At 39.9% G+C, this 23,706-nt stretch overlaps 1 pseudogene; it reads left to right on the plus strand.

The window, feature by feature from the left end:
• The window catches only part of LOC101417092 (tyrosine-protein phosphatase non-receptor type 20-like), an 87,598-nt pseudogene that overhangs the window by 51,532 nt on the left and 12,360 nt on the right, over positions 1-23,706 (plus strand).

The raw sequence follows: 23,706 nt of genomic DNA on the forward strand, positions 1-23,706 counted from the left end.
CTTTTCCATTAGAGTCTTTAGCATATCAATCATGGTTTTTTTAATTTCTTGGTCTGATAATCCCCAAATCTCTGTTTAAAGTCTACTTAAGTCTGATTGCCCAGTATCTTCATAGTTTTTTTTTTTTTTTTGCTTTTTATCATGCCTTATAATTTTCTGCTCAGAGTTAGAAGTGATGTGTCAGGTACAAGAAACTGCAGCAAATGGGCATTTAGTATAAAGCTAATGTTTATCTGTCTAGGTGTTAGCCTGTTTTTACTGTTTGCATCATCTGTCAGAGGATACAATATCATCTTGTATCCTTGTTTTTCTCTCCCCTATTGTCTTTGGGTTTCCCTAAAGATTCCTTCTTAAATAGAGTGTGATCCTTGTAATCTGTCAGTTGTAATCCCCTGTTATTATGTAGGAGCTCTACCAAAGGTGTAAGAGGTAGAGGATGGGGAACGTTCTATAATCTTATGATTAGGTCTTAGTGGGTTACTGAGCCTGTGGCCCTGGGCTTCTCATCTTCTCAAGTGCTTCTCCGTCTCCCCTCCCACCCCCCACACACACTTTAGGTGAGCCAGAGGGAGCTGTTAGACTATGGAAAAACTCATGTTGTTAAGGAGATCAGAACACTGATTTTCCCCTCCCCCTGCTGAAAGCATGTGCTGATTTTTTTCTCATCTTTACAGAGAGAACCTTGTGGGACTTTTAGAGCTAAAACTCCTAAAAGACTCAGAGCCCCTCTAATGCTGAGCCTCCAAGGATTTTTATCTGTTAAGCTAGTCCACACTTAACCTCCATCAAGTAATCAATTACCCTTTAAGTGTTCTAACTTGGTGCTGACTCCAGCAGCCATTTCTGCCTCTGTTAATCTGTGAGTTTCTGTAACTGCCAGTCTCTCCAGTTTTCAGGGGGTGGTTTGTTTGTGATCTCAGTTTTCTGAAGGATCAAAGAAGATTTGATGTTTTTCAATCTTTCAACTTTTCACTTGTTGTGAGGATGTGAGTAATGACTCTAGGCTTTAAACTGAAAGTCCCAAACTATATTTTCATTCATTATCTATTTATTATCCTGCTTTTCCCACTAGACTTGAGGTAGTTGTCATCATAAAATTTGAATGAATCAGTGGTTGACACTATTGAATCAATACCTTTGTGTTTAGTTGAGTCATGAAGATATAAAATAACATAATTATGAAAATAGTAAGTATCTTCTACAGGTGGTTAAAATAATTTGTTCTGCTAATCTTTGGAAGCAGAATGTAGAGAAGTACATTGAACACTTCTGAAATCAATTAGACATTTTGATATGTAATGCCAACAATGGGGTGCCTCTCCAACAGGCCAAAGGTTCTGATTAGGTATATCCTTCCCTCCATGTGCAGTTAGACCTCTAGAACATTGAGGGCAACAGATCTTTAAAGTGAGCCTCTCAGGATTGTAGGAAATTTGATTTAGGATGATCTGACATAAACTGTTCATTCTGTGTGGTAAAACCATGACAACTAAAGAGATGCAAAGATATTAAAGGTAAATAAGAAAATTTAGAGATTAGAACTAAGAGAAATCATATAGAATGTTTTTCTTTTCTTTTAATAGAAAATAGGCTCTAATTCAACCAAGTTCTATTTAAGACCCATGGGTATATATGTATATCTCATAACAGAACACAATCGTACCTGAAAATCAACATATTTCTTAAGTGACAGTAGTCATAGGAAGCTTCTTTGATTTCTTCTCCATACATTTCTTGAAATTATAGAAAAGGCACTGAAGACTCACATCAAGAAAGCCAGGGAAATAATTCATTTAGGCCTCTCTGAGTGGTTCCAATATATACGAATATCAGTTACCATGTTTAATTAAATAACACCAGTCTATTAAAAATACATTTAAAATTTCAGTTATCATGATATATTAACTGTGTACATTGCATAAAGTACCAACTTCACTGCTTTCTGTACACAAACCACTATGTAAATAGGAATGCACTTCATGATCGGTGACCCCAGTCATGTCACGTCTTTCAGAGTCTGTTGCTGATTGGTTGCTGAATATCTGTTATTCAATTCATGCACAAACAGCAAAATGTACAGTTATGTTGTCTCCTTGTCTCCCAGTGGTAAGCTAATATGATGTTTACAAAAATGGATATCCACAAGAAGGAACTGGCAACCAAAAATGAAAGAACAGAAATGAAAGGAAAAGTGATAAAGCTGAAAGTGAAATTTGAATGGAATGTAAATGGAATTATGGAAGAAATAGCTGACTGTGGGAGTGTTGACTCTGCCACCATTCAAGAGACTCTAGAACTGCAGCCAGATGGACCTTGTGAAGGTGAATTTAATAATATAAATGAGCTAAGTGGTCATAAGGAAAGGATGAAGATGTCCCAGAGAAAGTAGTGGTGATGAAAAATGAAGATGTCCTGGAAGAAGTGATGCCAGCAGAAAACCTGACATTAAAGGAACTCTAGACCTTGAAAATGCAAAGGATAAAGTGTTGTAAACTGGTTCAAATTTAGAATGGAGCATGATAATTTTCCAAGGCATAGCAAAGATACTTGCTCTAGATCGTAAGTTATACAATGAAAAGAAAAGGCAAGCACTGCTCAAACTAGTTTTTATCAGGTTTCACAAAATAAAACAGTTTGACTCTCAATGTTTCTGATGTTTTAAATTATAGCTTTCTAAATAAATATTAGTTATGCTCTTTTAAATTTTCCTGTATATTTATAACCAGTAGTATGGGAGCTTTTAAAATGTTACAAAAATTTCTATTGAAAAAAAATTTAAAGGTCATGGAAAATATTTCCTTTTGCTTAATAAAATCACTTTGTATGATTTTAGCTTGCACTGAAATGGTTCTGTACTACCATGCAAACAAGAAGAGCCTTATGTAGTTCAGGGATTTTCAGGCATTAAAGTTATAAAAGGTATACAAACAATAGGTTGCATTTCTATAGCATTATACAAATTACAAAACATTTTGAAATGCTTTGTACGATCTTTTTTTTCTCTATTTTTTAAATGTTACATTTAAAAAAATGAGGTCCCTATATACCCCACCCCCACCCCCCTCACCCCACTCCTCCCACATCAACAACCTCTTTCATCATCGTAGAACATTCCTCGCATTTGGTGAATACATTTTGAATCACTGCTGCCCCACATACATAATGGTTTGCATTGTTGTTTACACTCTCCCCCAGTCCACCCAGTGGGCCATGGCAGGACATACAATGTCCAGCATCTGTCCCTGCAGTACCACCCAGGACAATTCCAAGTCCTGAAAATGCCCCCACATCATATCTCTTCTTCCCTCTCCCTATCCTCAGCAACTACCATGGCCACTTTCCCACATCAATGCTACAATTTCTTCCATTACTAATCACAATAGTTCCATATTAGAACACCATTAAGTCCACTCTAATCCATACTCTCTTCCTCCATCCTGTGGACCCTGGGATGGTTATGTCCATTCAACCTCTATATGGAGAGGGGACTTAGATTCCACATGGATGATGGATGCAATTCTTCTGCTTGCAGTTGTAGGCACTCTTAGCTCTCTGGTGTGGTGGTTGACCTTCTTCACCTCCCTGTTAGCTGACTGGGGTAAGTCCAATAAACCAGAGGGTAGAAGTTGCAAGTATGCTGAGGCTCAGGGCCCGGCTGTCACATGGACAGTCCAGAAATTCGGGTCTCCTGAGTATACACCAACCTTCTGCACCTCAAAGGAGTTTGTCAAGAAAGTGAAAAGAGAGCCTACACAATGGAGAAAATATTTAGTAACCATATATCTAATAGGAGACTTATATCCTGCATATAAAAAGAACTCCTATATCTCAAAAATAAAAAGACAACTCCTTTGAAAAATGGGCAAGAAATTTGAACAGATGCTTCTCCAAAGAAGAAACACAAATGACTAAAAAGCACGTGAAAAAGTGCTCAAAATCACTAGTTATTAGGGAAATGCAAATCAAAACTACAATGAGATAACCATCTTACTCCCATAAGACTGGCAGCTATCAAAAAAACAGAAGACTACAAGTGCTGGAGAGGATGTGGAGGAATGGGAACCCTCGTCCACTGCTGGTGGGAATGCAGAAGGATCCAGCCATTCTGAAGGACAGTTTGGCAGTTTCTCAAAAAACTACCTATAGATTTGCCATATGACCCAGCAATTCCACTGCTGGATGTATGCCAAGTAGATCTGAAAACAAGGACACAAACCAATATATGCACACCAATGTTCATAGCAGCACTATTCACTATTGCCAAACATTGGAATCAACCCCAATGCCCATCAACAGACAAATAGATAAATAAAATGTGATATATACATACAATGGAATACTACTCAGCTATGAGAACGAATACAGTACAAGCACATGTGATAACATGGATGAATCTTGAGGACCTTATGTTGAGTGAAGCAACCCAGGCATTGAAGGACAAATACTACATGACCTCAATGATATGAAATAAGTAAACCAAGCTGCCTCAGAGAAGTAGAGACTGGATGATAGGCTTAAAGGAAGTTAGGGGGTAGAGGAAGGTTGAGAGCTGACACCTACATGGGTGAAGTCTATGATAAGTATTTGTACAGGGAAGGGGGCATAAAATGGGTGCATAGGTGGGTGGGGCTTTGTGGAATTGAGGGGTGCTAGGGATGGGAGGATGGGTCAGATGGCCCAAGAAATTGGGGGGAATGTGGGGGGAACATTTGAATATAGGAGATTGTCAGGGATGTGATTGAAACTATAATGTTGAGAAAACTCTTTGGAAAACAATAAGGAAGGTTACCTGTTTAAGATGCTTAAATGGGGGCATCTGACACAGGGCAGGCTTCTAGGGATGTGTGAGTGTTCATTTTGTCATAGTGGGTTATATCATTGGTGGAGACCCATACAATGACAGTGACAGTATACTTTGTGTGATCTTATACAATCTACATAAAATCTCCCTAATGTAGAGTAGTCAAATATTATAGTTCTCATTTCAAATATATTGGAATAAGCTCAGAGGTTAAAAGGCATTTTAAAGGTTAATATAGGAGTGAAGCTGTACTACATGTCAGCTTCTCTGACTAGTGGTTTAATATTTTTTGTATTTCCTGTCTATGGGTCAGGATTTATTAAGAACTAATAACAGTGATGATGTTCATTTCTATTAGTTTTCCACTTTTCATAGTATGCATATATATATTTATATATTACATTGAATGTTCTCTACAGTCACTTGAGGAAGGCAAAGCAGATGATATCTGCATTTAAAGGTGCAACTCAATAAGGAAAGGCTTGTGGAACAATTACATATTCATATACTGAAAAATGAGCTTGGACCCTTACCTCACACCTTCACAGAAAGTAATTCAAAACAGATCATAGACCTAAATATTAAAATTAAAACCTTTATACAACTTCTGAAAGAAAGCTTATGATTTTAATGTCTGTGGGTTTGACAAAATTTTCCTAAATAGGACACAAAAACCACAAGCTATAGAAGAAAAAAAATATATTGGTTTTCATCAAAATTAAAACCTTTTCTTCTTCAGGCTAGCAACAGACTGGGAGAAAATACATGCAAGTACATGCAAAACATCCAATAAAAGACCTTAATTGTAATATGTAAAGCATTCCTATATCTCTGTCCTAAGAGAACAAACAACTTAATAGTAAATGAACAAAAGATTTGAGGATACACTTCACCAGAGAAAGTATACAGATGGCATTTAAATAAATGAAAAGATACTAACATCATTAATCATCAAGAAAATGCAGATTAAAACCATAGTGAGATACTACTTCACACCCACTAAAATGGAAGAGCGTTTCTGATAAAATTATATGTATACCTACTGTGTGGTTCCGCTACTCAACTACTAGATATTTACCTAAGTGGAAATAAAACAGGCATCTGCAAAAAGATGTACGCATGAATGTTGATATCAGCTTTATTTGCAATAGCCCAAATTGGGCACAAGCCTAATGCTCATCAGCAGAAGAGTGGATAGACCAGTGATGGTATGCCCATGCAGTGGAGTACTCCTCAGCAGTAGTAAACATCCAAACAAATGACCCGTTCATAGCAATGACAAATATCAGGATGATTATGCTGCGTAAAATAAACCGGTCAAAGGAGTACAGACTATGGAATTCCAGTTATGTAGAATCCCAGAAATTTCAAAGTAATCTCTATTGGCATAAAGTAGATGAGCAGTTGCCTTGGGGCAGGCACAGAGCAAGAAAGATGGATTAGAGTGGTGTGCGTGATGGATATGTCCACGAGCTTCTCAGTGCTGTTGGGTTCAAGGGTGCACATGTGTATCAATTTGACCTCAATAAACTTGTTAAAATTAGGTTTTTGAGTGGACAAGGTAAATTCCATTTTTACAATTTTTGTAACCACTCTAATACAGATTGCTAGAAAAATCCCAGCTTTTTAAGGTAGAGTTTCAAAAAGCATTCATACTTTAGTGGTCACTGTTTGTTTCTATTCCTACCATCATCATCGTAGTAGTTACCATAGTCATTACTGCTACTATTAATGGTAAATAGTAAAATAATAGTAGTAGTCTTATGATCAGTAATAATAATAATAGTAATACACTTATATTTGCTTGGGCCTTATCTAGTCCTTTATAGATACTAGCTTTTCTTAAAAATATGCTTTTTAATTTTTTTAAAAAGAAACTTAGTTTATATAAATGTTACATAAAAAATATAGGGGATTCCCATATGCCACAGTCCCTAGCCCTGCCACCTTTTCCCACATCAACAACATCCCTCATTAGTGTGGTACATTTGCCACAATTGCACATCTTGGAGCATTGCCACAAGTGTGAATTATAGTTTACATTATACTTTAACTCTCCCCCCCACACACACTTTTTTAAGTTATTAGAAGATATACAAGGGCCTGTATCTGTCATTGCAGTGTAATTCAGGACAATTCCCAAGCCCTGAAAATGCCCCTGATTATACTTCTCCTTCCCCTCAGAATCTCCAGTGGCCACTGCCTCCACATCAATGATAAGGGTTTTTCCATTGCTAGACTCACAATAAGTCTATAGTAGATTAACAGTAAGTCTACTCTAGTCCATTGCTTATTCCCTAAACCTGAGGATTCTGGGATGGTGGTGCCCACTCTGCCTCTCATTGAGAGCTGGGAATGTTCTTTTGGCAAATATGGCAGGAGAGGGTTACTGGTTTAAGGTGATGGACATGGGGCATATGCAGGACAAGGCAAACCTGGGGAAGGCTTCTAGGTAGTGTTAGCCTTCATCTTGCCATAGTGTGCTGCATCAGTGGCTGGAGACCCACATAATAAGTGGGGAGGTGTTGGACGCTTATCCTGGGAGTCCTGCTGTGATCTTAGATAGAAGGGCAGGAGTTTCTTGAGATCATAGGCAATGCCTACTAGGGGAGGACAAGCCAATATGTCAAGCCCTCAGTGTTGTTGTGAGTAACTGAATCTTGTCCTTCAATGAGTTAATCTTTTTTTTTAATGATTTGTTTCTCCTCCCTGCCCCCCCCACTGTGGTTTTGTGCTCGCTGTCTGCTTTCTGTGTCCATTCGCTGTATGTTCTTCTGTGTCCACTTGTCTTTTCTTTTAGGCAGCACCGGGAACTAATCCTGAGGACTTCTGGAGTGGGAGAGAGGCACTCAATCTTTTGCACCACCTCAGCTCCCTGGTCCACTGTGTCTCCTGTTGTCTCTCCTCTTTTCCTCTTTTTGTTACATCATCTTGCTGCACCAGCACTCCTGTGCGGGCCACCATGCTGCGTGGGCCAGCACTCCACATGGGCCAGTTCTCTGCTCAGGCCAGCCCACCACACAGGCCAGCTCGCCTCACCGGGGGCCCTGGGAATTGAGCCCTGGACCTCCTATATGGTAGACCAATTGCTTGAGCCACATCTGCTTCCCCAATAAGTAATCTTGGTGTTTGCTGTGGGTCCCAAGGAGAAGGGGAGAGAGAAATAGAGTAGATGGAACATTGGGACATTTTTGGGGTGACGAAATTGTTCTACGTGATCTTATCGTGATGGATACAGACTATGTCAAAGTTCATCAAAATTTATAAAAGTGTATGGTTGAAAATGTAAACCATAATGTAAATTATTGACCATGGTTAGTAGCAGAGTTTCAATATTTGCATGTCAATTGAAACAAATGTACCATCCATGTATAAAGTGTTGTTGATGGGGGAAAGGGGGAAAGGGGGAAAATGTTCAGTATACAGGAATCACCTATATTCTGTATGTGATTTCTCTATGACCTAAAGCTTCTCTGAAGACAAAATGAAAAGAATAAGTCACTGGGGGAATAAATGGAACAAAATGTCACTGTACATATAAGACAACAGATCTTACAGTGATGAAGGACATGATGTCAAACTCTTTTTAAATTTAAAATTTTAAAATTATTTTAAACTTAATTTTTTTTGTATTTTATTTGTTATTTCTAAAACTATCATTATTAAATCATTTTCCTTTTACTTATATTCCATTATTTTGTTGACTTCAATTATGAACAAGTTTTGGATCACAGAGGGAGGACCATTGGTGCAGGGTGTCAGAGAGGGGGCTGCATGGGAGGAAGTGCTCGTGGGACATACCTACAAGGCATATGAATGTGCTTGAGTGTTCATGGGGCATTGTCACACTGGGAGGAGATCCACACAATAACCCATCCTGGGGAGCTCCTCCACATTCTCTAACGGGACAGCAAGGATCCCCCAGCACAGGGGCAGTGACTATGGAAGGAGGATGGACCATTGGTGGGTCCTTGACAGTGATGACTGCTCTTTAGAACCTTTACTTTTGAAATTGAAACTTAGTCCAGTATTATTGGGTGCCTACACATTACCACCTGAGAGATACTAGCTCTTGTAATCCTCACAACCATCTTTGATGTTGGTACTCTTAGTGTCCTCATTTTTCAGAGAGGCTAAGAGAGATGAAGTAAATTCTCCACAGTCACATGCAAATATGGGGTCTGGGGTCCACCCCAGCCTTAACCACTTTGTTGGTGTGCTCCTCTAATTTACTTCTCTTTCCTGACTATTAGTAGGTCTTCCTTTGCAGAATTGTCATTTACTATTTCAAGCAACCATTTTTTAGCACCTAAATTATAGATTTCCAGTCATAACTTGTGTGTGTGTGTATAAAACTGTTTTGTGAGGCTTGTTGCCCTCTACAGCTTCCTTTTCTCTCAGGCTTCCCTTAATATAAGGTCCCTGTTCTGAATTCTTAGTTGTTTGGCTAGCAGTGGGTTAAGTAGTTGACCTTGTCTCAATCTCTGCCCATCCGTAGTTAGCTCTTTCTCTCTCTCTTCTTTTATTTTGATAAAGTATCTTTGTGGATTTGAGGGTCCTGTCCTTTCAGCCTTTTGCTCTCAGTTTCCCTGGTATTACTTCATTTGCCTCTAGCTTCCAGTGTGGTAGATAAGAAGTGGATGGGCCTCTGAATCTCCTTCTCTGGTAAAAAAGATATTCTTTCATTTGAAGTCTTAGAACGTTATTTTTTCCCCCTGGGATTCAGTAACTTTACCAGGTGTTTCCTTTTCATCAGTCTTACCTAGAACTTGTAGAACATTTTAATCTGCAGACTAAGTCTTTGTCTAGCTCTAGGAAAGTGCCTTCAGTTGCTTAGTAATTGCTTCTCCTCCATCTGCTCTGTTTTTTTTCTGAAGCATCTATGATTTGAGGTTTGCTCTCTTGGATTTTCATCTTACCTATCATTACTTCTCCTTTTTTTTTAATAGATGAATTTTATTGGTACATATTAATAAATGATAAATCCATCCAACATGTACAATCAGTGGTCTTTGATGTAATCAAATAGTAGTGTGTCATCACTTCAGTCATTCTTAGAGTACTTTCTTTATTCCAAAAATAATAATAAACCAGAAACAAACAAAACTCATCATCTCTCAATCTATGCTTCCCCTGCCATACATAGTTGCTATTCTTCTTCCTTCTCTCTAGTATAAAACAGTCTTATACATGCATTCCCATATTCATGTTTTACATGAGGTTTTACTGTCATATATAGTCCCATGTTATAGTTTTTAGCTTTCCTTCTAGTAATGTACATGACCTTAGACTTTCCCTTTCAACCACTATATATCCATACATAGCACTGCTAGTTACAAACACCATGATATGCTTTCACCATTTCTATTCATTTCTAAAGATTTATAAATAACATTTTTACCAATTCTGCACAGATTAAACCTCAGCTCTCCATTCGCTAACCTCATTCTATTTTCTGGTAACCAATATTCTAATTATTTACTCCTTGAGTTTACACAATGTATTTAGTTAATAATAATGCAGTCATATAGTATTTGTCCTTTTGTGTCCAGTTTGCTTCACTCAACATAATGTCCGCCAGGCTCATCCATGTTGTCATGTGCTTCACAACTTCATTTCTCCTTAAGACTGCATAATATCCCATTGTGTGAATAAACCAGTTTGCTTATCCATTCATCAGTTGATGGACACCTGAGTTGTTTCCAACCTTTGGCAATCATGAATAATGCGGCTGTGAACATCAATGTGCAGATGTCTGTTCATGTCTCTGCTCTCAGTTCCTTTGGGCATATACCTAGTAATGGTATTGCTGGGTCACATGGCAAGTCTATATTCAACTTACTTGGGAACTGCCAGACCGTCCTCCACAGTGGCTGTACCATTCTATTACACATTCCCACCAACAGTGTATAAGTGTTCTTATCTTTCCACATCCTCTCTAACATTTAGTTTTCCAACTTTTTAGTAGTGGCCAGTCTAATCGGTGTGAAATGATATCTCAGTGTAGTTTTTTTTTTTTTTAAGATTTATTTATTTATTTCTCTCCCCTCCCCCCACCCAAATTGTCTGTTCTCTGTGTCTATTTGCTGTGTCTTCTTTGTCCACTTCCGTTGTTGTCAGTGGCATGGGAATCTATGTTTCTTTTTGTTGCATCATCTTGCTGTGTCAGCTCTCCATGTGTGTGGTGTCATTCCTAGGCAGGCTGCACTTTCTTTCGCGCTGGGTGGCTCTCCTTACAGGGTGCACTCCTTGTGCATGGGGCTCCCCTACACGGGGGACACCCCTGCATGGCATGGCACTCCTTGCGCACATCAGCTCTGTGCATGGGCCAGCTCCACGTGGGTCAAGGAGGCCCGGGGTTTGAACCACAGATATCCCATGTGGTAGACGGACATCCTAACCTCTGGGCCAAGTCTGCCATCCTCATTGTAGTTTTAATTTGCATTTCCCCAGTCACTACTGATGTTGATAGTTTTTCAAGTGTTTCTGCATTTTTTGTATCTCTTCTTTGGACAATTGTCTATTCAAGTCTTTTGCCCATTATTTAATCAGGTTGTTTGTCTTTTTATTGTTGAGTTGTATGATCTCTTTGTATATCATGGATATTAAACCTTTATCAGAAATATAATTGCCAAATATTTTCTCCCATTGAGTCAACTGCCTTTTCACCCTTTTGACAAAGTCCTTTGAGGTACAAAAGTGTTAAATTTTGAGGAGGTCCCACTTTTCTATTTTTTCTTTCATTGCTTGTGCTTTGGGTGTAAGCTTTAAGAAACAGCCTACCACAAGATCTTGAAAATGTTTTCCTACATTTTCTTCCAGAAGTTTTATGGTTGTTGTTATATTTAGGTTCTTGATCCATTTTGAGTTAAATTTTGTACATGTGTCTGTGATAGGGGGACTTCTTTCTCTTTCTGGGTATGGATATCCTGTTTTCCTAGCATCATTTGTTGAATAGAATGTTCTGGCCCAGCTGGGAGGGCTTGACAGCTTTGTCAAAATCACTTGACTGTAGAAATGAGGGTCTGTTTCTTGATTTGGCTCCATTGGTCAATGTGTGTCTGTCTTTATTCCAGTACCATGCTGTTTTTTAACACTATAGCTAAGTAATATGCTTTAAAGTCCAGAAGTGAAAGTCCTCCAAGTTTATTCTTCTTTTGAAAGAACTTTATGGCTATTTGGGGCCCCTTAATCTTCCAAATAAATTTGATAATTGATTTTTCCACTTCTGCAAGAAAGGCTCTTGTGAATTTTATTGGGATTGCATTGAATCTGTAAATAAGGTTGGGCACAATTGACATGTTAACAATATTTAGTCTTCCAAGTCATAAACATGGAATGTCTTTCCATTTATTTAAGTCTTCTTCAGTTTCTTTTAGGAATGTTTTGTAGTTTTCTGAATACAGGTCCTTTCTGTCCTAAGTTAAGTTTATTCCTAAGTATTTGATAGTTTTAGTTGCTAGTATAAATGGATTTTTTTTTCTGATTTCCCCCTTGGATTGCATGTCAGTAGTGTATAGAAACACTTGAATTTTGGTAATTAAGCTTGTATCCTCCTACTTTGCTGAACTCATCTATTAGTTCTAGTAGCTTTGTTGTGGGTTTTTCAGGAGATTCTTGATATCATTAGCAAATATGGAAGTTTTACTTCTTCCTTTTCTATTTGGGTACCGTTTCTTTCTTTATCTAGCCAAATTGCTCTAGCTAGAACCTATAGCACAATATTGAAAAACAATGGTGATAATGGGCATCTTTGTCTTGTTTCTGATCTCAGAGGGAAAGCTTTCAGTCTTTTACCAATAAGTACAATGCTAGCTGTAGGATTTTTATATGTGCACTTTACCATATCAAGAAAGGTTCCTTCTATTTCTGTCTTTTGGAGTGTTTTTTATCAAGAAAGGGTGCCGTATTTTGTCAAATCCCTTTTTTTTGCACCGAGAGGATCATGTGATTTTTCTTCTTCAATTTATCAATGTGGTTTATAACACTAATAGGTTTTCTTGTGTTGAACCACCCTTGCATACCTCTGATAAAACCCACTTGATTGTGATGTATAATCCTTTCTTTAAAAAATTTTTATTTTAAAGAAACTTTAGGTTACACAAATATTGCACAAAAAATACAGGGATTCCCATATGTCCAATTCCCTCCTACTCCCACACTTTCCCACATTAACATCCTTCATTAGTGTGGTACATTTGTTACAATTGATGAACACATATTGAAGCATTGCCACTAACCATGGATTATAGTTGACACTCTGTCCTGTGCAATTTTTGCAATGTCATACAGGATAAATCCAATGTCCTGAAAATGCCCCCATATATATAATCATTTTAATGTGCTTTTGGATTCTGTTTGCAAGTGTTTTGCTGAGGATTTTTGCATCTTTATTCATTAGATATGTTGGTCTGTAATTTTCTTTTTTTGTAGTATCTTTTATCTGGTTTTAGTATTAGGGTAATGTTAGTTTCATAGAATGGCTTTGGTAGTGTTCTTTCTGTTAAATTTTTTAAAAGAGCTTGAGCAAGAATGATATTAGATCATCTTTGAATGATTGGTAGAATTCGACTGTCAAGCCATCTGATGGTCATCTTTGGGGGTTTTTGGTGACTGTTTCAACCTCTTCACTTGTGATTTGTTTGTTGAGATCTTCTGTTTCTTCTAGGGCCAGTGTAGGTGGTTTGTGTGTTTCTAGGAATTTGTCCATCTTCTCTACGTTGTCTAGTTTTTGCATCCAGTTGTTCATTGAATTCTCTTATGAGCACTCGTGTTTCTGCTATGTCAGTGGTAATGTCCCCCCTCTCATTTTGATTTTATTTATTTGCATCTTCTCTTTTTCTTAGTCAGTCTAGATAATGGTTTGTCCATTTTGTTGATTCTCAAATCAATCTTCTCTTTGAGAAGATAGATTCTCTCTATTGCTTTTTTGTTCTTGAATTCATTTATTTCTGCTCTGATCTTTACTATTTCTTTCTTTTGGCATCATTTGGGATTAGCTTACTGTTCTTTTTCTAGTTTCTCCAGGTGTGCAATTAGATATTCAATTATAGCTCTTTCTTCTTTTTTAATGTAAGCATTGAGTGCTATAAATTTCCCTCTCAGCACTACCTTTGTGGTATCCCATAGGCTTTGATATGTTGTGTTCTCATTTTAATTCATCTCAAGATATTAGCTGACTTCTCTGGCAATTTCTTCTTTGACCCACTGATTATTTAAGAGAGTACTGTTTACTCTCCATATATTTAAGAATTTTCTCTTTTTTCATCCATTATTGTTTTCCAGCTTCATTCCATTGTAATCAGAGAAAATGTTTTGTATAATTTCAATCTTTTAAAATTGATTGAGACTTGTTTTGTGGCCCAACATATGGCCTATCTTGAAGAAGGATCCATGAGCACTTGAGAAGAAATTATATCCTGCTCTTTTGGGTACAATGCTCTATAAATGCCTGTTAGGTCTAGTTCACTTATTATATTATTCAGGCTCTCTCTTTATTTATCCTCTGTCTGTATGTTCTATACAGTACTGAGTGTGGTGTATTGAAGTCGCCAACTATTTTGTAGAGACATCTATTCTCTCTTCAGTTTTACTAGTGCCTCATGTATCTTGGGACACTCAGGTTAGATGGGTAAATATTTAGTATAGTTATTTCTTCTTGTTGAATTGCCACTTTTATTAATATAAAATGACCTTCTTCACTCATTATAACAATTTTTCATTTGAAATCTATTTTGTCTGGTATTAGTTTGCTACTCCAGCTCTTTTTTGGTTATTATTTGCATAGAATACCTTTTTCCAATGTTTCACTTTTAACCTGGTTGTGTCTTGTTGCAGTTTAATATTATTGATGAGTTCCAAAAAGAAATATTAGATTATGCTTGTAATCTAATCTGTACCTGGGCATGATTAGGGCATTGAGTGCCCATCCCTTGGTGGGTGGGGACTCACAGATAAAAGGCATGGCAAAGAACAGAGTCGAGGGTTTTTTGATGTTGGGGTTTGATGCTGAACACTTAACCTGGAGTCCAGGGAGGTCAGCATGCAGAGGAAAGAGAAGCTAGCACCAGAAAGAAAGGAACCTTGAACCCAGAGAAAAGCAAGCTCCAGGAATATAGGAACCCAGGACGCCTGAACCCTCACAGAAGTTGGCAGCCATCTTGCTCCAAATAGACTTTGGTGAGGGAAGTAACTTATTCCTTATGGCCTGGTATCTGTAAGCTCCTACCCCAAATAAATACCCTTTATGAAAGCCAACAGGCTTCTGGTATTTTGCATCAGCACTCCTTTGGCTGACTAATACATGTCCTTACATCTGAGGTGGGTCTCTTGTGGACAACATAGAGAGGGCTCATAGTGTTTTATCCATTCTCTCAGTCTATGTCTTTTGATTGGGGAGTTCAATCCATATACATCCAATGTGCATTACTTACCTTATCCGTTTTATCTTTCGATTGTTGTCATATCATTCTATTGCCCATCTTCTTACCCTTTAGTTTACCCTCCCTAATAATCTTCATTTCTAAACTCATCTCCAAATCTCTTGCCCTTGTTTTCTCCTTTCAGGCTGCAGCACTCATTTTAGTATCTTGTAATTCTGGTCTTTTGGTAACATCTCCTATCAGTTTTTGTTTGTTTGTGAAGACTTTGAACTCACCCTTATTTGTGAAGGACTGTTTTGTTGTTATCAGAATTCTTGGCTGGCAGTTTTTCTCTTTCAGGACCTTAAGTATATCATACCACTTCTCACCTTCCTGGTTTCTGATGAGAGGTTGGCACTTAATCTTACCGAGTTTCCCTTGTATGTGATGTTTTGCTTTTCTCTTGGTGCTTTCGGTTCCTCTCTTTATCTCTAATATTTGACATTCTGAATAGTAGGAGTCTCAGGGTAGCTCTATGTAGATTTATTCTGTTTGGGGTGAATCATCCTTCTTGGATATTGATATTTATGTCTTTCATAAGGGTGGGGAAGTTTTTGGTCATTATTTCCTCAAATATTCTTTCTGCCCCTTTTCCATTTCCTTCTCCTTCTGGGACACTGATAATATGAATGTTTATATGTTTTGCATTGTCATTCAGTTCCCTGAGCCTGTTCCCTTTTTAAAATTCTTTTCTCTTTCTGTTCTCCTGTCTTTTCCAGTTCAGATGTTCTGTCTTCAAAATCACTAATTCTGTCTTTGAGCATTTCAACTCTGCTCTTATGTGCCTCTAACATATTTTTAATCTCATCTGTTGTGTCTCTCATTCTCATAAGGTGTTACTTTCCTTTGTAGGCTTTCAAATTGTTCTTTATGTTCACCTAGTGTCTTCTTAATATCCTTTATTGATTGAGAGATGTTTCCTTTAAATTCTTTGATGTGACTCAGGCTGAGCTGTGTGATTATCACTGATCATCTTAAATACTGTATCTATTTCTTTTTTTTTAAAGATTTATTTTTATTTATTTCTTTCCCCTTCCCCCCTTTCCCCCAGTTGTCTGTTCTCTGTGTCCATTTTGCTGCATGTTCTTCTTTGTCCACTTCTTCAATTGTCAGTGGCATGGGAATCTGTGTTTCTTTTCTGTTGTTGTGCATCTTGTTGTGTCAGCTCTCCATGTGTGTGGCGCCATTCCTGGGAAGGCTGCACTTTCTTTCACGCTGGAAGGCTCTCCTTACAAGGCACACTCCTTGCACATGGGGCTCCCCTATGCGGGGGACACGCCTGGATGGCATGGCACTCCTTGTGCGTATCAGCACTGCACATGGGCCAGCTCCACACGGGTCAAGGAGGCCCAGGGTTTGAACTGCAGACCTCCCATGTGATGGGCAGACGACCTCACCACTGAGCCAAGTCTCTTCCCTGTATCTCTTCAGAATATTTGGTTTGTTCCTTTGACTGGGCCATATGTTCCTATTTCCTAGTAATGTTTGTAATTTTTTGCTGATATCTAGGCACCTGAATATGTTGGTGAATTTATTCTGATGGCCAATTTCTCTCTCTTGCCTATTAGTTTTCCACAGGTCTTCTTTGATATTTGGTTCAACTTATTCTAAGTCTTTAAAATTACCCAGCTTAAGTTATCAAGTCCAGCCAGGGCCTCACCAGTGGAATGCAGATATTCTCCCAGGGTTGGATACAGATAAAACAGAGAACAGTTTTTGTCCATGCAATTTCCAGACCAGCCAGAAGATGGCACTAGTCAGCACACTTTTCCACCTGAGGTGTTTCAGTCTGGGCTTTCCTGTGTTCCTGTGTTCAGTCTCCAGATTAGAGATTCCAAGCAGCCTCTACTAGCTGAATTCATTGAAGAAAAGGCCCCTCACTCACCTTCCCTTTTCCTTTAAACAGCTGACAGGGAGGAAGGTGTCTGCTCTCCTCTCAGTCACTGCTGTGAGCCAGGGTTTTACCCCAGCTTCACATCTTGGGGGTGGGGGAGTCCCACAGGGCCTGGGAACTCAGGTCTCTCTTTCCGTCTCTGCCCCTCACCTCCTGGGAGTTGCGTAGCACTGCCTTCAGGCAGCTTTGGCTCTTTCTCCATTGCTTCTGTGAGAGAATTGAACTTAGTGCGATACCACCTACCCACATTCCCACTCTCATTCCTTCTTTATTTCCTCCTCTTTGTGGTTGTGCACACATTCTCTCTCTTTTAAATTTCATTTCTTTTTTAAAAAAACTGGATCATCCAGTAAACTAATTTGTTTCATGAATGACCTTCTTCCTTTCAGTCATCTATTAAAGTTTTTAGCTTGCAAATTATATTCTTTCATTTCCAGAAAAGCATACCCTTGAGTTTCTTTATGTGTTCTTTCAGCTGTGTTGATATTGTGGAAGCCATCTCATCCTTCAGCCATTTGAATTTATTACACACTTGTTTTCTGTTTGCTGATCATTCTTACTCTGTCTGGCTGAAGTTCCCCTTAGGTTTCTTATTCTTTACCTTGATTTTTCTTTTTATGAACAATAGACCCATAAATATAACAATTTCTTTTACCATTACTGGCCTATTCAGGTTCTCTATTATTGATTTACTTTGGTAATTGATATTTTTCTATAAAGCTTTTCATTTTGTGATTTTTGGATTTATTATCCTAATTTTAAATATAGAATTTTCTTCTAATCATTTGTTTTCTTCTGTATTCCTAATGTGCTTTATTTATTTTCTTTGATTAGCCTAATTAGATGTTCGCCTTTTCATTTATTTTAAATTTGTATTCCTAAACTTTTTGTGCTTTCAAAGACCAGGCTATAAGTTTCTTTATTGGTTTTATTTGTGTGTCTGTATGTTGATGTCTTTTAGGTCCCTCTGTTTCATTGTTTTTTAATTTAGTCATCATGGATTATGATCAGTTAAATGTGTGTCCTTATTTCTCTCATCTTTTTATGTTTTTCTTTTATTATGCTTTCTAATTATTTCCTTTGATTTTTCCCTACTTTAGATAGAAAGGTAAAGGTGCTTCCCCACCCCACTCTCTTTTGAGCAATGTTATATTAAGTTTTATTCAAACAGCAGTACCTATATATTCTGAAGAAACCTAACTGAGCCTCTATTTGTATCCATTAGGAGACATCACCCATTATGAGTTAACTTCCTTTGTCCACACTTTTTCAAGTAACCCAACTTTTTCAAGATTATTTTTGTCATTTCACCTGTTTTTGTAATTCCAATAATGATTTCTTCTTTCATTATCACTGCCCTTACTTTTTAAAATAAGATTTATTTATTTCTACCACCCTTGTTGTGCCTGTTGTCTGCTCTCTGTTTCTGTTTGTTGTGTACTCTCTATGCTCTTCTTTTTTTTTTTTTTTAGGAGGTACCAGGAACCAAATCTGAGACCTCCCATGTGGGAGGGAGGCTCCCAATTCCTTGAACCACCTCCACTCCCTGCTTGTTGTGTCTCATATTGTGTTTCCTCCTTGTGTCTCCTCATTGCATCATCTTGTTGAGTCATCTTGTTGCATCAGCTTGCTGCACCAGCCCATCATGTCAGCTCACTGTCTTGCTCATCTTCTTTAGGAGGCACTGGGAACCAAACCTGGAAGCTCCCTTGTGGTAGGCAGGTTCCCAACTGCTTGAGTCACATCTGCTTCCCTGTCCTTTTATTTCATATCTTTCTCCTATCTGAATACTTTGCTTTGACTTAGTTTTCCAGAGTTGGAGTACTGCTCTGAGTACTTTTTTCAGGACTGAGCTGTATACTTTCTGAATCTTTTGCATGTTTGAAAATGTATTTTTCTTGCCTTCACTCATAATGATAAATTTTCTGAATATTCAGTTCTTTGGTCCAAATCTTTTCTTTTCAGGTCTCCATAGACATTACTTTGTTGAATTCCAGCATTTAAGGTTGCTTGAGAGATGTCTGAAGATAAAATGAGGCAGGTTTCTTTATGGGCCAACTGTTCCCCTGCCTTAATGACCAGATTCCTCTTTTCTTTATCCTTAAATTAACCTTTCACTAGGTGATGTTAGATGCAGGGCTCTCTTCATTAATGTTGCCCGCCTCTGATAGGACCTCTCCTTCAGCCAGCTTGAGACGACCTTGAGAGGAGCAGAGCTTGCTGTGTCTTGGGCTCTGGCCTAGAAGAATTGCTGCATGGAGTCTGCAGACTTGGCCACTTAGAATAAGGTTCCTCATATGCAAAGTGCGAATGACAAGAACAGCCCTGGGAGGACTGTTGAGGTTCAGACAGCATCCTCCAAGTGGAGGATGTAGCTCGTGCCTGGCTTAGGTCAGATGTGTAGGTTACCCTGGCTTCCAGTTTCCAGAATGTTTTCTTTTATGACCACTTGGATTATTTCTTTCCCACTGTGTATAGTTCCTTTTGAAATTCCTTTTAATATTCTTTTTTATATCCTCTGAATTCTTTAGCATTTTAACCATTATTGTCTTTTTTTCTCTGAATTCTGTGGAAATTCCTTTAGTCAGTTTTCTAAATCAGTAATTTGTTTTTCTATTCACTTCCCACTTTAGGGGTTTTAATTAATTGTGATTTTCTTCTGAAAGCAAGCTTTTGTTGATTTAGAGTGCTTAATTTTCTCACATGTAATCTCCTTTTCCAAAATCACAAAATGCTTTTTTTACTCTAAAAGTAATACAAACCCACTCTAAAAATTTAGATGATGAAATAGGTTCTGTAACATTTTGTGAATATTGTGCCAGGTTATTTTTGTTATATGCTTATATACATATACACACAAATATATATATATTTACATATATATAGTTACATACATAGTTATATGGTTACATATACACAGTTATATAGTTGTGTATATATGTAGTTATGGATGGCATCATGGCCCCCACAAATGCATATTCAGTCCTAATCCCTGGTCCTGTGGGCCTCAGCTGGTTTGTGACTAGGGTCTGTGAAGATCCTATTGATTAAGGAGAGGCCAAAGTGAATCAGGGGGAGCCTTCCTCTGGTATGCCTGGAGGCCTTATGAGCAGAGGAAAGGTGGACTCAGTAGCTAGGAGAGAGTGGGAGGCAGAGGAACAGATGTGATGGAGGCAGCGACTGAGTTGTGGGTGATGTCAGGCCACCACTGGATCGCTGCTGACTCCAGAGAAAGCAGGGTCCTGCCGACACCTTGACTTTGGCCTTTTTGTGTCCAAAACCATGAGATGGTAAGTTGCTGTTGTTTAAGCCAACGAGTCTGTGGTATTTATTATAACAACCCTGGCTAACTAAGACAGACAGACATACAGGTATACATACATACATACATACATACATATATACATATAGGTGTATGTATAAAATGAAATATATATACATGCAACACATATAATGAAAGATCTCATTATAATTCTGCTGTTACCCCCTTTATAATGAAATAAAGTAACATATTTATGTCAATAAACATAGTATATATTATCCTTTTAAAGGATAAAATCATGTTCTCTGAAATCTCATTTAAAATACAGATGGTAGTTTTTAAAGTGCTCTCTCCTTTTAAGGAAAGGAAAACACTTGCTATAATTTCTTGGAATGGCCTCCTTTTTTGAAGTACTAGATGTTTTCTTATATCTAGTCATTAATTTTCCCATTTATTCACATTTACAGAGGGAGTTTTATGCTTACTCTGTTGGAACGTGAGAAGTGCTTTGTGAAAAACTGTGTAAATCTGCTTTCAGTTAGGTTTGTCATGAGCATACTTGGTAGGTCAGTGGTTACTTGGCCGTGAGATGTGGGAAAGGGCAGGTCATGGGGAAGACAGGCACGGTGAGAGGGGACTGCTTTGCTGTTTGTTCTCTCGGTGGGAGCAGCGGGGCAGCCAGCATCCCAGAAGTCTATGAGGAGTGAAGAACGAGCTCCTGGGGAAGTGAAGTTTACTGGAGGCCAAGCAATGACTTCTCTGTTCTTGTATTTGTTGTAGCAGTCTGTGTCTGACGAGCCCCACTTTGGCTGGAGCAGATTCCCTTGGAAGCATCCTTTTTGCCACAGTGCCTTGGCTTTGACTAGGCCACGGCACCTGGAGAAGGTGGGGATGGCCGTCCACGCTGGTGCCTCGTGTGGCAGCAACGGTGTCTGGAGGGTCCTAAGACAGGACTCCCATCAGCTCCCACAGTCCCCTGCAGCCCTGGCCCCCACTGCTCTGGGCTAAAGCTTTCCTGGGATCTGTGGGGAATGCCATTCACTTCCTCCCTCAGAGGCTCTTCCCCTGCTGTGCTGGATTGTAGAGCAGGGGATAGCGCCCTTGCCTAATCCCCCCTGTCGTCTCTGACATAAATCTTTCAAAGCTCCTGGGAAGCTAACAGCACCCTTCCCTGGTTTGTAAGCACCAGTACAGAATGTTCTCCTTATCAGCTCTTTCTTAGGTCCTGTCAGAACAGCGTGTGGGGGGTGAACTTACAAACTCATAAGTCACATTACTCTTTGTTAGCGTCGTGGCATTCAGGCTTCCCTTGGTGAAATGCTCCCCAGAAGCCTGGGTTCGTGCATCTCCGGCTTTCCTTCCTCTGCCAGGTGTTTCTGTTTAATAGATGACTCAACATGTGCTCCTCTTGGAGAAAGCAAGGACTACATCAGTGCTAGTTACATTAGAATTGTCAATTCAGGAGAAGAGTATTTTTATATCGCTACCCAAGGACCACTGCCCACCACCATAGAGGATTTTTGGCAAACGGTTTGGGAAAATAATTCCAATGTTATTGCCATGATAACCAGAGAGATGGAAAATGGAGTGGTCAAATGCCACCTTTACTGGCCAGTTTCTCTGAATAAGCCTTTGGAATTGAAACACTTCTACGTCTCCCTGGAGAACTACCAGACACTTCAATGTTTCATCATTTGAATGTTCAAAGTTGTGAAGAAGTCTGTAAGTCTTTAAAAATCAGTGTTAGATATATTTCACTGCATAAGAAGGTACAGCCGGACTAGAAGTAAGGAGTGGGCTGGGATATAGACTTGGGATGCTTTTTAATTAGGTGACTCAGTTTTACTTCTCCCTGGTACCAAAAACAAAGCCAGCACCACTGCTTCTTCTGTTTAACCAAATTCTGACTGCAGGGAAGAAAAAACTGAGAAAGGGAGTTGGGGCCAGGGGGTGAATATTAGAAACTGTGTGATGCTGGGATGTACTTTGCCTACTTCTAGGTGGGACAGGCACGTACTAAGCTCCTACTGAGTGCCAGTCTGTGCCAGGCACTCACAGCCCACGCTGAGCGTGGGAAGATGGGTCCACTCACCCAGCCTTCTGGTTGCTGTGGTCAGTGGCAATATTTAAGTCTCGGGGACTTAGAAGAGAGTTTCAAAGCTTTATTTAGAGTTTGGGGGAAGGTTTGCTGGAGGCAGTGACATCTGGATTGGGAACTACCTGAATGGAAAGTTAAGCAGTGGAAAGCCATAACCTAAATATAAAACAACATGGGGTGTGTACGGAGGAGTGGAAGTAGTTGCTGGAATGTAAACATTCACTGAAGAGAGTAAGGAGGGGTGAGAAGAGGCTAGAGGAATCCAGCAGGCCCAGGCAGGACATTGTCCATCGTGGATACAGCTGAGGAGATGGACTTCATCATGAAGATAGCTGGAGACATGGAGGCCTTTAAGGGGAGAGTGAAATGGTCACCCAGAACAGGTGGCACTGGGAGGGAAATCAGGGACCCAGACCACCCTTGTGGGGACGAGAAGCAAGGCAGTGGTCGCCCTGCCAGAGAAGAATCGAGTCTTGCAAGACCCGAGAGCCTGGGGCCTGCGGGGCGCCGGGCTTGCCCTGGGTGGCGTCGGGCTCACTGGGTGTGCATGACCAGGACATTTAGCCACTGGTGGAGCAGTGAGAAGACAAGGGTCAGAGGTGGGATGTGCAAACGTGTGGGGGCTTCTGGACAGCTAGAAGGAAGAATGGCCTGGCAACCGGAGCGGGCCGAGGGGTGCAGCCCTCCCTTGCCCTGGCACCTGAGCAGGCCAAGGGGTGCTCGCTGTGGCACCTGAGGCTGGGAGAGGGGGAGGGCACTCTGCAGGGAGGCTGCCCCATGCCAGGAGGGGCGAGGAGGGGCGAGGGCGCGGAGGGCACAGAGGTGAGGCGGTGAGGGTGTCTGGGATGTTAAGCGGGATGGGGCCTGAGTGCAAAGGCAGGAGGCTGTGGCTCCTCGCACTCGCTAGTTGAGGTGCCCGGGCAGGGGGTGGGAGAGGGAAGAGATGGCCGAGGAGTGTGAGGATGGAGCCAGGGCCGTCGCCAGGCCTCAGGGGTCTCCCCTCCTGCCCGCCGAGAGCCCGCTGTTCCCCAGGGCCCGTGCCGTGCTGGGGACAGAAGAGCACCGGGCCCCGTGGAGTAGGGAGGCACTTCCCACCCATGGCCCCTGCTGGGAAGGTGAGGCAGCACGCTGGAGGAGACAGGGGGGCGGGAGTATGGGGGACACAGTGGGCCAGGTCGAGTGTGGTTCCCATAGGGCAGACCTCGCAGGGCCCTGACGAGGTGGCAGGAG

Source organism: Dasypus novemcinctus, chromosome 6, assembly GCF_030445035.2.
Source record: "Dasypus novemcinctus isolate mDasNov1 chromosome 6, mDasNov1.1.hap2, whole genome shotgun sequence".
Classification (NCBI taxonomy): Eukaryota; Metazoa; Chordata; class Mammalia; order Cingulata; family Dasypodidae; genus Dasypus; species Dasypus novemcinctus.